Below are 14,530 nucleotides of genomic sequence, written 5' to 3'. Positions count from 1 at the left end.
TCCTTTGAACTTCACATATTTACCGTGGCATGTACACCTCCTCCCAGATAGATAGATAGACAGACAGACAGACAGACAGATGTATGGGTGGGTGGATGGACGGACAGACAGACAGATAGATAGAGGGTGGATAGATGGATAGATAGATAGATAGATAGATAGATATGGATGGATAGATAGACAGACAGACAGACAGACAGATAGATAGATAGATAAAAAAAGTGTAATTTTAAAAGAGAAAAAGAGAAGGTGAGTAGCCGCACATGCCAGATAGATAGATAGAGGATGGATGGATGGACAGATGATGGATGGATGGATAGATAGATAGATAGATAGATAGACAGATAGTGGATGGATGCCACACATGCAAGACAGATAGATAGATAGATAGATAGATAGATAGATAGATACATAGATAGATAGATAGATAGATAGATAGATAGATAGATAGATAGATAGATAGATAGATAGATAGAAAAGTGTAATTTTAAAAGAATAAAAGAGAAGGTGAGTAGCCGCACATACCAGGCACTGTGTTGGGCCCCAGCAGTGCAGAGGGCACACGGCTTACTCTCACAGGATCTACTTTTGGTGACAGGGCAGAGGGTGGATAAACAGTGACACAATTAGAACTGGTCACGTTGGGGAGAGGCCCCCCATGCCCCGAGAGCTTGCCCAGGAAACACTGGTCCTTGGCGCTGTCCTCGGAAGGACTCTGAGTGGGGTAGGAACAGGAGAAAGAGGAGCATTTCCTGAGCTGCCTGTCGGGCACAGTGCCAAGGTCACACTGCTCTCTGAAGGTGAGAGGACGATACACTTAGTGTTTTAACACAGAGCTGTCACCCTCCAGCTATTTCTACACAGAGGGTCCTCTGCAAGCCTTCGGGGAAGGTGTGAGTCAGGACTGAGCGCTCACGTGGAGGCCCGACTGAGCAGGGGCAACTTCCTCGTTCACTCCGGGTGCTGGCAGAATTCAACGTCTTTGTGGATGTAGGACTCACCGGGTCAAGCGTCTCGCTGCTGGGTTCATGCCACACACACCGCCATCCAACTCAGAGCTGCGTCCATGCTAGGTAAGTGCTCTGTCACTGAACTTGTTTCATGATTCCCCCCCCCCAGGAAATGTTAAAAACAAAAAAAATTTGTTCAGCTGGGCTTGATGGCTCACACCTAAAATTCCAGTGCTCGAAAAGCTGATGCAGGACAGGGAATTTCCAGGACAATTTGCTGTGCTCCAGTAAGACCCTGTCTCCAAAACAGAAAACAACAAACAAGGAAACCGGCTACAGCCATAGTGGTCCTAGCACTGAGGAGGTGGAGGCCAGGGGATCTGGAGGTAAAGGCCTGCCTGAGCCACAGAGGGAGTTAGAAGCTAGTCGGGGCTACGCGAGTTCTTTTCAGAGACAGAGACAGAAACGGAAAGGGAGGGAAGGAGAGACAGACAGAGGCAGAAAGACAGAGAGATCTATTTACCCATATATGAGGAAGAAGGTCCAGCTCAAAGAAATATTCTGACCATTCAAACCTTGTGATTGCATGAGCTTATCCCGGTGACTTGCAGGACCATGGGCCATTCAGAGCAGCTGTTTGTAGGAAACTCCCAATTCAGAGCGCCCCCTAGTGTTAAAGTAGCAGAGGTGACTCCAGACTCAGACTAGGTGAGGTGTTTTTTTGTAAGAACACCCTGTGGTGGTGGTGGTGGTGGTGGTGGTGGTGGTGGTGGTGGTGGTGGTGGTGGTGGTGGTGGTGGTGGTGGTGGTGAGGGGCGAGGTTGGGGTTGGGGACGTGGGGGAGGGTGTCCAGTAATGGGAAGGGCAGCCTCTTTTCTGCAGTCTGGCACATAGAACAGCCAAGTGGTGTCCTACTCCAGCCAGGACGAAAGGCCAGTGCTACAACTCTATTCACCCTGCAGCATCCTTCTTCCAAGCCGGTGACTGGGGAGGCAGGGACTGGACCCCGACCTGGAACTACAGCATTTCTAGGTAAATGCTCTGCTCCTGAGCTTGTTGTGTGAGTTTTCTAGGGGAAATATAAAGGAAACATCTATGCAACCCAATAAGCAGAGTACAGACTGGCCACAGAAAAGGTCTAACGTACCTCATGGACAGGAATGGCCTCCTGCACTTTTGCTGCATTCGACTGGTTAGGAGAAGCCTGGGGTCCCACCCACACGAAGGGTGTGACATCAGGGGGAGGAATCTTGAGCTTCACCTTGATATCTGTTTGCCATAAAGGAACAATCAGGAAAAGAGAGGGGCGTGTGCAAAGGCCCTGGGACAGAAGGAAGCATGGCAATCAGAAACAGGAAGAAAATGAGAGGGAGCAGGGTGAATGAGAAGGACTCTCTGCTGGGCGCTCTCTCTCTCTCTCTCTCTCTCTCTCTCTCTCTCTCTCTCTCTCTCTCTCTCTCTCTCTCTCTCTCTCTCTCATTCTTAAGATTTATTGCATGTGTACTGGTGTTTTGCCTGCATGTCTGTGCATCACATCCATGCAGTACCCAGGGAGGCCAGAAGAGGGCATCCGATCCTTTGAAAACTGGAGTTCCAGAGAGTTGTGAACTGTGTCACATGGGTGCTGAGCATCAAACCCGGGTCCTTGGTGTGAGCAACAAGTACTCTTCACTGCTGAGTCATTTCTCCAGCACCTCCACAGGGCTTCTCAAAAATTCCAAGAGGAATGGAGAGCTGTGGAAGAGAGAGAGGGGTGACACAATCCAACATACATTGCCAGTCACTGACACCAGAGATGAATGGCCCCTTCCAGAACCATCCAGAAGACAAGGAGTCGATGCCAAGGCAGGTGGGCCCCACAGGCAGCTGGGAGCTCTGTGAGAGTAAGCTTGATTCAGCATTGGGCACCAAGGGGAAACATGAGAGTAAATTACTTGACGGATCAATAAAAAGCCAGGTGTCTTGTCCACACCAAGAACCAGATCCCTGACAGTCTAGTCTGTCTTCTACTATGCCCACCCACACAGAATTCCCCTTGACAACCTTGAGATCCACCCAGGAGATGGCATAAGTTCCTGGGGATAGCAACCCTTGCCTCAACTTGGCAAGCACTGTCCTTGGCTAGAAGGCTGGGTACACAGTGTGCCCTGCCTGTGGGCTGAGGCGGGAGCAGGGTGGGGCCCAGTACTCACTATTTGGATGACTGTGCATTTCCAGTCCAACTGTGCTTTCTCTAGTTGGAGCTGAATCTCTCATATCCAGCACATTCCACCAGATGCAGTGTGGCTGCTGGGGGCTCTAACCTTGCGCTCACCCTGCAGACCCGGGGCTTCTGTTGATCTGGAGAATCAGAGTTGGGTCTGTAGAACCCTCTAGTGAATGTCGGGATGGAGAAGAAGAAAGACAGGAGAGACAGGTTGACTTGTGGCCAGCAGATTCAAAACTGACTCCAAGAGCCCCCTTTACCAGGGCTATATAACCATAAGCAAGCTGTACCCCTTTCTTTCTCCCTGCCTGTCTTCTTTCCATGTATGTACACTGTACATGCCCATGTGGGGATGGGCATACATGGGGGGGGTATGTGTGTATGGAGGAGGCCAAAGATGCTACAATTTTTAAAATGGTGTGTGTGTGTGTGTGTGTGTGTGTGTGTGTGTGTGCCAGCAGAGCCCAGAAGAGGCTTGATCCCCAGGAGCAGAGTTATATGTTGTTGTGAGCCGCCTGACTCAGGTACTGGAAACTGAACTCAGGTCCTCTGGAAGAGTAGCAAGTGCTCTTAACTGCTGAGTCATCTCTCCAGACCATCTATCCTTCCAGCTCCTCCAGCCCCTCCATCCCTCCATCCCCTCCATCCCCCCCAGTCCCTTCACCCCTCCAGCCCTCCATCCTCTCCATCTCTCCATCCCCTCCATCCCTCCATCCCCTCTATCCTTCCAGCCCCTCCATGATAGTTTTTGAGGCTGAGTCTCTCCCTGGACCTGGAGCCCACCACCTGGCTTGACTAGTGGGCTAGCTAGCTTCTCCGGTGCTGGAATTGGAACCAACTCAGCTCTCACGGAGGTGTGTAGAATCTGAACTCAGGTCCTCATGGTTGCACGGTGGGCATTTTACCGAATGAGCCACCTTCCCGGTCCCTAACCCCACTTTCTGAAGTCTGTCCTGAGAGTGTGAGCATCATCTGCCAAGGCCTCCAAAGGGATGACTCCTGGGAGGAAAGCGTGGCTTCCCGTGGCAAAGCGGGACAGAGAGACAGAGATGTTCTGCCTACTCCTCTCCAGCTTGGGTACCTTCTAGAAACTTCCTGGATCTGTTGGATGCCTGAGGACCATCCCCGTCAGTCAAACCTTGGCTGGCCCTGATATAAATTCCCAGAAGTGTGCTCCACGAGGAAGGGGTTCTCCTCCCCAGGATGTTCAGACTCCAGACTTGCAGCTCATAGTTATATCTACCACAAGCTGGTGGGAAAGCCAGCACCTGGCCACCATGAACCATAACCAACAACTGTGGGACATTTTTAGGGCTGGAGAGATGATGCAGTCAATAAAGCATTTGACGGGTTGGAGAGATGGCTGAGTGGTTAAGAGCACTGGGTTGCTCTTCCAGAGGACCCAGGTTCGATTCCCGGCAGCCAATGGCAGCTCACAACTGTCTCTAACTCTTGTTCCAGGGGATCTGACACCCTCACATAGACATGCATGCAGACAAAACATCTGTGGCGGTTTGAAAAATAATGGCCCCAAAGGGAGCGGCACTGTTGGGAGGTGTGGCCTTGTTGGAGGAAGTGTGTCACTGTGGGAACAGTCTTTGAGGTCTCTTTTCTCAAGCTTCACGAGTGTGACAGTCAGTCGACTTCCTGCTGCCTTCTGGTCAAGATGTAGCACTCTCAGCTCCAGCACCATGTCTACCTGCATGCCACCGCCATGCTGGCCCTCATGATGATAATGGACTGAACCTCTGAAACTGTAAGCGAGCCACCCCAATTCAATGTTTTCTTTAATAAGAGTTGCTGTGGGGGGGGGCCTGCTGGAGAGATGGCCCAGTGGTTAAGAGCACTGGCTGCTCTTCCAGAGTTCCCAGCACCCACATGGCAGCTCACAACTGTCTCTAACTCCAGTTCCAGGGGATCTGACACCTTCACACCAATGCACATAAAATAAAGTTTAAAAAATATTCTTTAAAAAAAAAAAAAAAAGAGTTGCCATGGTCATGGTGTCTCTTCACAGCAATAAAAGCCCTAACTAAGACAACACTAATGTACAGAACATAAATAAATAAATAAACAAATAGCATTTGAATCCCAAGTTTAAGACCTGAGTTTGATCTCTCAGAACCCACATTAAAAAGCTTGGTCTTGTTGTGCAGCCTTGGAATGCCAGCACCTGAGAAGCAGAGACAGGAGAGTCCCTGGTCTCCTTGGCCAGCTGGCCATGCCGAATCCGGAAGCTCCAGGTTCCCTGAGGATGAAGGAAGGGACTGGCGAGAAGGCTCAGCTGCTAAAGGTACTTGCCAGCAGGATTAGTGACCTGAGCTCAACCCCAGAACTCACAGGAGGGTGGAAGAGATAAAAATAACCCCACGAAGTTATCTTCTGGCTTCTCTGTGCACACTGTGGGATTTGAATGCGCACACACATACATGCACTAATAATAGTAACAATAAAGAAAATAAAAATTTCCAACAGAAACAGCAACAAAATGAAAATTTTAAAAAGGTGGAGATCAATTTTGAGAAAGAGGTCCCTGACACTGAACTCTGGCCTACACACACGCACACGCGCACGCACGCACGCACGCGCACACACGCACACACACACGCACAAGCACGAGAGATTTTTAGAGGGGCCAGGTCATGTTGGCAAGCTGCTTATTTGGAGCTGCTTCCTCGTTGGTAAAATAGAATGCTAATTCCTCCTAGGGAAGGCAGGCAGGTGTCCTGGTTAGGGTTTCCATTGCGGTGCTAAAACACCATGATCAAATGGACCTTGGGGAGGAAAGGGTTCACTTCATCTTACAGCTTGGAGTCCATCCTGAAGGGAAGCCGGGACAGGGACTAAAGATAAGAAGCTGGAGGCAGGAGCTGATGGAGAGGAATGTGCTGCTTACTGGCCAACTCCTCAGGGCTTGCTCAGCCTCCCCCCACTCCCCCCAGAAAGAGTTTCTCTGGGTAGCCCTGGCTGTCCTGGAACTAGTTCTGTATATACCAGGCTGGCCTGGAACTCACAGAGACCCTGCCTTTGCCTCAGGGTCCTGCCTGAGCCACCACACCTGAGGACGGCTTGCCTTCTTAGTCAGCCGGGAGCACCTGTCCAGGGGTGACACACTGGGACCTCCCATATCAATCACTACTGAAGAAAAATACACTGCAGACTTGCCCATAGACCAACATGCCGGGGACATTTTTCTCAATGGAAGCTTCCTCTTCCAAAATGAGTCTAGCCTGTGTCAAGCTGACATAAAAACTAGCCAGCAGTTGGACGGTGATGGCTCCGGCCTTTAATCCCAGCCCTCGGGAGGGAGAGGCAGGTGGATCTCTGTGAGTTTGAGGCCAGCCTGGTCTACAAAGCGAGTTCCAGGACAGCCAGGGCTACACAGAGAAACCCTGTCTTGAAAAACCAAAAAAGAAACAAAAAACAAAGAAACAGAAAACTAGGCAGCCCCTGGGGTGTGAGCAATGATCTCTGAAAGCCGCTCAGCCCCTCAGTGTCAGGACACAGTGACATCATGACCGACTTCTCAGCAGCCCTTGGCCTCTGCTCAAGGCCAGTGAGGTCTGCAGGAGTGGGGGTGTGTGTGTGTGTGGATGCTCAGGACACCATGATCTCCCTGAGACTGCAGGCCAGCAGCGGACAGGACAGGGGCAGAGGGGGAGGGCAGGGGGAGTGCAGGGGGAGAGTGCAGGGGGAGGGAGTGCAGGGGGAGAGAGAGTGCAGGGGGAGAGAGTGCAGGGGGAGGGAGTGCAGGGGGAGAGAGTGCAGGGGGAGGGAGTGCAGGGGGAGAGAGTGCAGGGGGAGAGAGTGCAGGGGGGAGTGTGCAGGGGGAGGGAGTGCAGGGGGAGGGAGTGCAGGGGAGAGGGTGCAGGGGGAGAGGGTGCAGGGGAGGGAGTGTAGGGAGAGGGAGTGCAGGGGAGAGGGTGCAGGGGGAGAGGGTGCAGGGGAGAGTGCAGGGGGAGAGAGTGCAGGGGGAGAGAGAGTGCAGGGGGAGAGAGTGCAGGGGGAGGGAGTGCAGGGGGAGAGAGTGCAGGGGGAGGGAGTGCAGGGGAGAGGGTGCAGGGGGAGGGAGTGCAGGGGGAGAGAGTGCAGGGGGAGAGGGTGCAGGGGAGAGAGTGCAGGGGGAGAGAGTGCAGGGGGAGAGGGTGCAGGGGGAGGGAGTGTAGGGAGAGGGAGTGCAGGGGAGAGGGTGCAGGGGGAGGGAGTGTAGGGAGAGGGAGTGCAGGGAGAGGGTGCAGGGGGAGGGAGTGCAGGGAGAGGGAGTGCAGGGGGAGAGGGTGCAGGGAGAGGGAGTGCAGGGGGAGAGAGTGCAGGGGGAGAGAGTGCAGGGGGAGAGGGTGCAGGGGGAGAGAGTGCAGGGGGAGAGGGTGCAGGGGGAGAGGGTGCAGGGGGAGAGGGTGCAGGGGGAGAGGGTGTAGGGGAGAGGGTGCAGGGGGAGAGGGTGCAGGGGGAGAGAGTGCAGGGGGAGGGAGTGCAGGGGAGAGGGTGCAGGGGAGGGAGTGCAGGGGAGAGAGTGCAGGGGGAGGGAGTGCAGGGGGAGAGAGTGTAGGGGGAGAGAACAGGGGAGAGAATGCAGGGGGAGAGAGTGCAGGGGAGAGGGTGCAGGGGGAGGGAGTGCAGGGGAGAGAGTGCAGGGGGAGGGAGTGCAGGGGAGAGAGTGTAGGGGGAGGGAGTGTGCAGGGGGAGGGAGTGCAGGGGAGAGAGTGCAGGGGGAGGGAGTGCAGGGGGAGAGAGTGTAGGGGGAGAGAACAGGGGAGAGAGTGCAGGGGGAGAGAGTGCAGGGGGAGAGGGTGCAGGGGGAGAGGGTGCAGGGGGAGGGAGTGCAGGGGAGAGAGTGCAGGGGAGAGGGTGCAGGGGAGGGAGTGCAGGGGAGAGGGTGCAGGGGGAGGGAGTGCAGGGAGAGGGTGCAGGGGGAGGGAGTGCAGGGAGAGAGTGCAGGGGGAGGAGTGCAGGGGAGAGAGTGCAGGGGGAGAGAGCAGGGGGAGAGAGCAGGGGGAGGGAATGCAGGGGAGAGGGTGCAGGGGAGAGGGTGCAGGGGGAGGGAGTGCAGGGGGAGAGAATGCAGGGGGAGAGAGTGCAGGGGGAGGGAGTGCAGGGGGAGGGAGTGCAGGGGAGAGAGTGCAGGGGGAGGGAGTGCAGGGGAGAGAGTGCAGGGGGAGGGAGTGCAGGGGGAGAGTGCAGGGGGAGAGAGCAGGGGGAGAGAGCAGGGGGAGGGAGTGCAGGGGAGAGGGTGCAGGGGGAGAGAGTGCAGGGGGAGAGGGTGCAGGGGGAGGGAGTGCAGGGGAGAGAGTGCAGGGGGAGGGAGTGCAGGGGAGAGGGTGCAGGGGGATTACAGGGGGAGGGAGTGTGCAGGGGGAGTACAGGGGGAGGGAGTGCAGGGGGAGAGAGTAGGGGGAGAGTGCAGGGGTCCATCTGATGGGAGCAGAGCTCCTGGTCCAGCTCCACCAGGCCATGCTGCCCCCCTCTGAGAAGTCCGTTAGGTTCTTTGAGCCTCAGTTTCTCCACCTGTGAAGGACAGATAAGAATAGCAAACAGTCTGCCTCCATCGCCGGGCTGTGGCTCCTGAGATAATAATGATTGCAAAAGTGCTTTGTAAAGGGGAAAAGTGTTGTCCGGGATGAGGGACCATCATCCGTCAGCGATACAGATCTGGTGTGGGCGGCTGATTCTCCTCTGCCCTCGGGAAGCCAGACACAGAGGGGACAGGGGAGCAAGTATGTGTGAAGTGGTGAGTTTGCAGAGGCCACACTGCCAAACCACGACCTTGGGGACAACTCAGCCACTTCCAGTTAACAAAACTTTAGTTATATGAATAAAACCTCAAACGTCCAAGACACAGGGTGTTGTTATGTAGCTCTGGCTGTCCTGGAACTCACTCTGTAGACCGGGCAGTAAGGGATTGCTGGGATTAAAGGCCTGTGCCTCTACCACTGAAAGATTCATCTTAAAGTTACCGTCAAACAGGGGTGGGGGGTGGGGTGGAGGGTGGGCTGGAGAGATGGCTCAGACATTAAGAGCACTGGCTGCTCTTCCAGAGGTCCTGAGTTCAATTCCCAGCAATCATATGGTGGCTCACAACCCTCTATAATGAGGTCTGATGCCCTCTTCTGACACGTACACCTATGTTCATGTATATTATGTGTAACATATATATATATATATATATATATATATATAACACTGTATACATAATAAATGAGTAAATCTTTAAAAAAAAGTTACAGTCAAACAAACAACAACAAACAAAAAAGAAAATAAAATTTTAAAAAGGGAGGAAGAGGAGAAGACATACCATTTCAAGAACTAAGTATCAGGACTGGGTGTGGGTAGGTGAGAGAGGCCCTATCTAGCATTGCCCAGGTACCAGGCTTGATGCCCAGCATGTGTGTGTGTGTGTGTGTGTGTGAGAGAGAGAGAGAGAGAGAGAGAGAGAGAGAGAGAGAGAGAGAGAGAGAGAGAGAATGTGTGTAGGGGTGAAATCTCAGGCCAGCCTAGTTCATGCTAGTAAGCAAAGCCCTCCACCACTGAGCCACACCCTAGCCCCCCCACCCCCCCACCCCACCCCCCACCCCCCGCAGGTGAGTCTGTAGTCAGTAGAGCAAGGTAGGGCTCGGGAGAGAGGAAGAGGAGCTGTCCTGTGTGGCTAGGGTGGCCGAGAGGAGTGGACTTTTCTTGTCATCTTTCCCAGAGGCATCACTCCATCCCCAGAGCCACAAGGGCTAGGAGGCTTCCCTTGACAGAGACTAAACAATAGTTACAAATAGCCTAGGAGACACCTGCGTCTTTGGAGACTTAGCTGTGCCCTGGGGAAGCTACACTCTAAGCAAAGGGTCTGTGAAAGTCCCCATTCAGAATGGCGAGGGTCCTCTTCCCTGGCCCAACTCCAGCATGGCTTGAAAGCCCTGGTACTCAGCCCCAGCTGCCCAGACAGGAGATTGGAGATCCTTCCTGGAGGAAATGACAAGCAAAAGAAAAAGCACCTAGGGCTGAGAAAATGACTCAGTAAAGTGTTTACTGTGCAAGCTCAAAGACCTGAGTTCAAATCCCCAGAACCCACGAAAAAACGCCAGACACTTATAATCCCATTTCTGGGGAAGTAAAGTAGGAGGCGCCCTAGGATTTACTGGCTAGGCAGTCTACCTGAGTCAGCAAATTTCGGGTTCAGTGAGAGACCCTGTCTCAAAAAATCAGACGAGGTGCTCAAAAGATGGGTTGGCAGTTAGGAGCACTGGCTGCTTTTGCAGAAGACCTGGCTTTGATTCTCAGCGGGCAGACAGTGGCTCTCCACTGTCTGTAAGTCCAATGTCTGTAAGTCCAGTCCCAGCGGATCCAGTGCTTTCTCCTGGCCTCTGAAAGCACCAGGCATGTATGAAGTGTACTTACATGTAGGCAAACACACACACACACACACATATATACACACACACACATAAAGAAATGAAGGTGGTGCACACTTTAATCCCAGCATTTGGGAAGCAGAGGCAGGCAGATCTATGAGTTGCAGCCTGGTCTACAGAGCAAGTTCCAGGAAAGGGGCAAAGCTACACAGAGAAACCCTGTCTCGAAAAACCAAAAAAAAAAAAAAGAAAAGAAAATGTCAAAGAAATGGAGAATGGCCAGAAAGACACCGGTATCAGCCTCTGACTTCCACATGCACATGCATACACCCCCACCCTCACATATGCCCACAGACTCATACACACACAACAAAAGATATAATACCTATAGATAGTGTCATTTATGGTCCCCAGAGAAGTGGATGGCTTGGATTTGATTACCCTACAGAAAACCTCACCCTGAAGCAGGCCCTCACTCAAAGCTCTACAGTCTGAGAAGAAAAAATTTAAGTGTCCTCTCTATCTGGTGAAGCTTCAAGGTTCTGAATATATAAAGAGCTTTTAAGATTCACTAAGTCCAATAACTCAAACGAAGAATGGACAAGTGATTTGTACAGACCTTTTTCCAAAGAGAATAATAGCTAATAGGAATAGGAATACAGAGGTGCACAACATTCATAATTAACCATTACAGAAACACAAATTAAAGGTACAATGATCTGTCACTTTGCTGTCTAGGGTGGCCAAAATCAAAAGATAGGCAGAATCAGTGTTAGCAAAGAACCTAGAAATAAAAGCTTTATACTCTGCTGGAGGGGACATGAAATGGCTCAGTCACTGACATCAGAAACAAAAGGCAGAATTCTGCTAGCCTGGTCTACAGAATGAGTTTCAGGAGAGCCAGGGCAACACAGAAAAACCCTGTTTTGGAGAAAAAAAAAAAAAGCAAAACATAACAAAAATTAAAATTACAGCTCCAATGACTCTAATTGCTATGAAACAGCATATAATGGGTTATTGTTTTTTTTTTTTAAAGATTCATTTATTTATTATGTATACAACATGTATGACTGCAGGCCAGAAGAGGGCACCAGATCTCGTTACAGATGGTTGTGAGCCACCATGTGGTTGCTGGGAATTGAACTCAGGACCTCTGGAGGAGCAGTCAGTGCTCTTAACCTCTGAGGCATCTCTCCAGCCCAATGGGTTATTGTTTAATGCATTAATAGTAATGTTAAAGCCACCACGGTTTTAATTTGCCATGCAGTAATTAACAATATTGGTAATCCGCACTAACAAAAGCTTTAGGGTCCCCGGGCCAAAAAAAAAAAAAAGAATTCCAAGCTCCAAGAAAGAAAACCTTAATAGGCGAGTTAGAAACTGGCAAAAGTGAAAAGATATTTGAGCCAGGCAGCAGTGGTGCACACCTTTAATCCAGCACTCAGGAGGCAGAGCCACCCGGATCTCTGTGAGTTCGAGGCCAGCCTGGTTGGACTACAGAGTGAGATCCAGGACACGCACCAAAACTACACAGAGGGGGCTAGAGAGATGGCTCAGAGGTTAAGAGCACTGACTGCTGTTCCAGGAGTCCTGAGTTCAATTCCTGGCACCCACATGGTGGCTCATGACCATCTATAATAAAATCTGATGCCCTCTTCTGGTGTGCAGGCAAATACGCAGACAGAACATTGTATACATAATAAATAAATAAATCTTAAAAAAAAAAAAACTACACAGAGAAACCCTGTCTCAAAAAACCAAAAAAAAAAAAAAAAAAGCTTTAGGAGATTCTCTATAATTTATTAGTTTTGAGATAAGGTTTCCTGTATGTCAGGCTTGCCTCAAACTCACTATGCAGCTAAGAATGACTCTGAACTTCAAATCCTCCTTCCTCTACCTCCCTAGTGCTGAGATTACAGTTGTGTGCCACCAAACCCAATTTTATGTGGTACTGGAGACTGAGCCCAGGTCTTCACACCTGGCAGGCAAACACCACCCACTGAGTTACATTCCTCCCTTTTTGGCCTTTTCTTTACTTCGGTTTTGGGGTGTACGGTAGTTTGAATGTAATGAACACCCATAAGCTCATAGGGTGTGGCATTATTTGGAGGCGTGGCTTTGTTGGAGTAGGTGTGGTCTTGTTGGTGGAAGTGTGTCATCATAGGGGTGGACTTTAAGATCTCCTTTGCTCAAGCTTTGCTCAGTGTGACACTCAGATCACTTCCTGTTGCCTTTGGGATCAGATGTACCTCCTCCACCCTCAGCTCCTTCTCTAGCACCATGTCTGCCTGCACACTGCTGTACTCCCCGCTGCCATGTCCTGCCATGACAATAATGGACTAAATCTTTGAAATTGTAAGCCACTCAATTAAATGTTTTCTTTTATAAGAGTTGCCATGGACATGGTGTCTCTTCACAGCAATAGAAACTGTAAAATAATATTCTACAACATTTCCCCCTTTTTGTCTAAAGAGGAAGGGTTTCAATTTTAACATAGCAAAGCTACATATAATAAGAAGAATTATCAAATAAGGATTACATTTACAATATCCAGTCCATTTGCACTTGGCAAATTTGGAGAAATCACTCTATTATTTATTCTATCTTGATGAGTCGATAGCTCTGTATCTAATTTACTTTCTATCATAACTAAGGAAAACTATATCTATCTCGTCTTCAACTCCATTAAAGATCACAGAAGGATATAATACTACCTGAGTGAATAGGAAGTACAGTGCAAGCCACTTCCAAAACTATAGAAATGACAGACATCTGGCTGCCTGGACAGTCACCCAAGGTTCCTCTGCAGTGTTGAGGCATCCAATCTTTGACCTACAGGCCGAGAATATCTGGCAGACTTTTCCATGAAGCAGGAATTTTGAAGGACTGTCCTACCTGTTTTGGGAAAGTTTGGTAGTCTTTTTCCTTTCTGTCCTGCTTGTCCAGTTTGTACAGCATACTGTCAGTAGTCAAGGCAAGATTAGTTTCTTTGCCCAGTGACTAATTTAGCCATAATAAAAACAAACTTCATATGGAGTTTGTTCAAACATCTTCTCTGAAGTAAATTGGTGCTGCCGGGAGCAGACATGCCTCACTGTCATGAAAAGCCTTGGGTTATCAAACATCTTTTTTTTTTTTTTTTTTTTTGGTTTTTCGAGACAGGGTTTCTCTGTGTAGCTTTGTGCCTTTCCTGGAACTCGCTTTGGAGACCAGGCTGGCCTCGAACTCACAGAGATCCGCCTGGCTCTGCCTCCCGAGTGCTTTTTACTTTTCTTTCCTTCTGTGTATCTTACTTTCACCGCTTCATGTGTTTGGCTGGCTGGCGGCTGCCTGACTTCTTGCCCCAGGTGTCTCCCTCCTTCTCTCGTCTTTCTTCTCCCTCTTTCTAGATTTCTCCTCCTATTTATTCTCTCTGCCCGTCAGCCCCACCTATCCCTCTCCTGCCTAGCTATTGGCCGTTCAGCTCTTTATTAGACCAATCAGTTGCCTTAGGCAGGCAAGGTGAAACAAATGCAACATATCTTTACATAATTAAACAAATGCAGCATAAATAAAAGTAACACCTCTTTGCCTGCTAAAATAACATTCCACAAGAAACCCTAACTAAGAGAGGGTGTATGTGTGTCTATGTATGTGTGTGTTATGTGCAGACATGTTTCCTTGGGCTCAGAGCTGAAAGGAGGATTCTGGGGTCCACCATTCTCCCCTTGCTGCTTTGTGTATTACTTCGCTTTGCTTTTTATTGCTGTAATAAAGGTCATGACCAAAGGCAACTTGAAGAGGAAATGGTTTATTTTGCCTTAAAGTTTATAGTCCATCATAAATGAAAGTCAGGGCAGGAATTCAAGGCAGGAACTGGAAGCAGGAAGTGAAACAGAGGCCATGGAGTAGTGCTGCCTACTGGCTTGTTCTCCCTCGCTCTCGTAGCCTTCTTTATTATATCATCTAGGACAACATGAACAGGGGCAGCCCCGCCCACAGTGGTCTGGGCCCTCCCGTATAAATCAATCAAGAGATGCCTCACGGGATTGCCTACA

This window comes from Peromyscus leucopus, chromosome 16_21 (assembly GCF_004664715.2).
Source record: "Peromyscus leucopus breed LL Stock chromosome 16_21, UCI_PerLeu_2.1, whole genome shotgun sequence".
NCBI lineage: Eukaryota > Metazoa > Chordata > Mammalia > Rodentia > Cricetidae > Peromyscus > Peromyscus leucopus.
This window is presented reverse-complemented; position numbering follows the sequence as displayed.